General features: G+C 43.1%; 1 non-coding gene across 1 annotated transcript; it reads right to left on the bottom strand.

Annotated features, from left to right (window-relative positions):
- Positions 1-699: 699 nt before the first annotated feature.
- LOC117274921 (small nucleolar RNA R71) lies at positions 700-804 on the bottom strand. Its single transcript, XR_004505079.1, has one exon. It is a non-coding gene; the product is annotated as a small nucleolar RNA R71 (small nucleolar RNA).
- Between the last annotated feature and the right edge of the window lie 2,858 nt (positions 805-3,662).

Below are 3,662 nucleotides of genomic sequence, written 5' to 3'. Positions count from 1 at the left end.
TTATTTATTACAACTTATAAGATTTGCTAGGATTCATAGTTTAGATTAATTTCTTACAGTGTTTAAATTTTTTCCATTGAAATTCTCACGTTTGAATTCTCCTGTGACTCACGTGTATGCCTAGAAGCTCTTCGAGGACTGTTGAACTTTTTGAAGGACACTCAGACCTCGAGAAAGCATTCAGAGCATTAAATCGAGCCAACAAGAAGAACAAACAATTACAACAAAAACACACACTCGAAATTGAAATGGACAACGTGGACGATGTCAACGAAAACAATTGGAATAATCAGGTTGACCCAAACAATAGAGTGGTGGCACCTCTTGTGCCAGAAGCTGCTCTTTATGATTGGGCACAACCAATTGCTGATAACTTAGCCACCGCCATTATTGTACCTCAGATATAAGCGGAGACATTCTAGATCACCAACAACATGCTGCATCTATTGCAAAATAAGGGACTGTTCTCCGGGTCATACATTGAACACACACAATAACATCTGAAGAATTTCATATCAATGTGTGACCCAAAAACAGCCGAATGTGACTCCTGAAGCCATCAAGGTATTACTGTTTCCATTCTCTGTGACTGGAGAGGCTCAAACTTGGTTGAATTCGCTCCCAATAAACTCCATTGCCACTTAGGAAGAATTAGTCAAACAGTTCTTAAACTAGTTTTATCCTCCCAACAAGATTGCAAGGCAAATTGATGAGATATTACAGTTCAGGCAGAAATCAACTGAGACCTTAAGAAACCTAGGAGAGGTTCAAGGGTATGCTAGTAAAGTGTCCACACCATGGCATTCCAGATCAGATGCTGGGACAGAGATTCTACATGGGTTTAGTAGATAGTTTGAAGGCCAATGTAGATGCTTCAGCTGGGGGGTGCATTTTTGAGCAAGACATTCACAGAGTGCAAGATTCTTCTTGACAAGATGGCTCAAAATTCAGGCTGGATGGCTAGAGGTACGACACTTACACCAATAGTACATTCTGTTGCTCTTGACCCAAACAATTCCCATGCAGAGAACATAGCCACTCTCATGACTCAGATGAGCATATTGACAAAGAAAATTGATGAGATGGGTACAAAACAAGTGCACATTGTTGATACAACGAATGGAGGATTGTGCACTCCTTGCATAAACCAGTCATATGTGTGCTCGTGGAGTGGAGAGAATGACAATCAGGGCTTCAGAGAAGACATGAATTATGTCAATAATTTTGGAGGTGAGATTTAGACAGAGAGCAAGAATTTGCTCAATTTATGAGAGAGACAATGCCAACTACGCCAGTTACATTAGAGGCAGATGAGTCAGCAGAGATCACCGATGTTGTAATTGAACAAGCAGAGGTTGAGAAGGGCAATGAGAAGGACGGTGAACAAGTCTCAGAACAGGTGGCACCTCTTGTGCCAGAAGCTTCCAACAAAGAAAAGACACCAAGTAGTGGACAAAGGTTGACTCCCGCACCATTCCCTCATAGATTGGCAAAACAAAAGAAAGATGATCAATACAGGAAATTCATGGAAATGCTTCGACAGATTCAATTGAATATTCCACTGATGGATGCTTTAAAGGAAATGCCAGGGTATGCAAAAATGATGAAGGACCTGATGTCGGGGAAATTTGACTTCCAGGACCTGTCCACTGTAACTCTGACACAGACCTGCAATGCGGTAGTGACAAGACCTATGGCCCAAAAGGTGTCTGATCCAGGTAGCTTTACTATCCCATGCACTATTGGGAGTTATGCTTTTGCTAAAGCATTGTGTGACTTGGGAGCCAGCATAAACTTGATATCTTTGGCAATCTATACAAAATTGGGCATTGGCAGAGCTAGACCGACCTCAATGTTGCTGCAACTGGCCGATCACATAGTAAAAAGACCGATAGGAATTCTTGATGATGTGCCTGTGCAAGTGGGAAAATTTGTATTTCCTGCAGACTTTGTTATTCTTGACTGTCGGGTGGATGAAGAGATACCCATCATTCTGGGAAGGCCATTCTTAGCCACTGGGAGAGCATTAATTGATTGTGAGACTGGAGAGTTGAAAATGAGGTTGAAAAATGAAGAAATAATATTCAACGTTCAACAATCCATGAGGAGACCCAGTGAATTTTCAAACTGCTCACTAGTGGAAGCCGTGGATGTGATACTGCAAGAAGAGGATGCGACCCTTAATGTTAAGGATCCACTAGAAGCCTGCTTGATGAATTTGGAAGAGATGGACGGTGAAGGGTTGGCAGAGTGGGTCATGGCTCTCGAAGGTCAAGGATTTTGGAAAAGGGAACCTAAGTTCGAGCCCCTACGCTTAGAAGTGAGAGCAATACCACCTGCAAAACCATCAATAGAGGAGCCACCACAGCTGGACTTGAAACTGCTTCCAGCCCACCTCAGGTACGTTTTCTTGGGGCCTAATTCTACTTTGCTTGTTATTATACCATCTAGTTTGCTAGCTGTGCAGGTAGAGCAACTATTGCAAGAATGTAAGACTACCATTGGTTAGACCATGGTAGACATTAAGGGTATCAGCCCAACCTTTTGCATGCACAAGATTCTTCTGGAAGAGGGGAACAAACCTTCCAGGGAGCATCAACGATGGCTGAACCCGAATATGAAGGAAGTAGTAAAGAAGGAAGTGATCAAGTGGCTGGATGCGGGTATCATCTTCCCCATCTCTGACAGCAATTAGGTCATTCCTGTCCAATGTGCATCGAAAAAGGGAGGAATAACGGTCGTACAGAATGAGAATAACGAGTTGATCTCGATTCGTACAGTCACGGGGTGGCGAATTTGCATGGACTGTCGGAAACTGAACACATCCAATCGAAAGGACCATTTCCCATTTTCTTTCATTGACCAAATGTTGGACAGGTTAGCTAAGCAGTCCCACTTATGTTTCTTGGATGGATACTCGGGGTATAACCAGTTCTCAATATCCCCGAAAGACAGAGAGAAAACATCCTTCACTTGTCCATATGGCATCTTTGCCTTTCGGAGAATGCCCTTTGGACTTTGCAATGCACCGACTACATTCCAGCGGTGCATGTTAGCCATTTTTACTGACATGGTGGAGGATATTTTGGAGGTGTTTAGGGATGATTTCTCCGTGGTGGGGATTCATTTGAAGATTGTCTTCACAATTTAAGAAGAGTGCTCAAAAGATGTCTAGAGACAAATCTGGTGCTGAATTGGGAAAAGTGCCATTTTATGGTACAAGAAGGAATAGTGTTGGGGCATCGAGTGTCCAGCAAGGGCATTGAAGTCGACCATGCTAAGGTTGATATGATAGAGAAGCTGCCACCGCCCACTTTGGTAAAGGCAGTGAGAAGTTTCCTTGGGCACGCCGGGTTCTATAGGCGATTCATTAAAGATTTTTGCAAAATTGCTAACCCCTTATGTAAGCTACTTGAAAAGGATAAGCCCTTTGTGTTTTCTAATGATTGCAGGTTGGTATTTGAGGAGCTGAAGAAGAGATTGGTGATTGAACCCATCATAGTGGCACCCAACTGGGAGCAACCATTCGAGCTCATGTGCGACGCCAGTGATTATGCTATAGGAGCAGTCTTGGGGCAACGCAAAGACAAAATGATGCACCCGATTTACTATGCAAGCAGGACGCTCAGCAGTGCACAACTCAATTACACTGTAACGGAAAA

The sequence above is a fragment of the Nicotiana tomentosiformis genome, chromosome 8 (assembly GCF_000390325.3).
Source record: "Nicotiana tomentosiformis chromosome 8, ASM39032v3, whole genome shotgun sequence".
Lineage (NCBI taxonomy): Eukaryota > Viridiplantae > Streptophyta > Magnoliopsida > Solanales > Solanaceae > Nicotiana > Nicotiana tomentosiformis.
The sequence above is the reverse complement of the archived record's forward strand: the minus strand, read 5'-3'. Positions and strand labels throughout refer to the sequence as shown.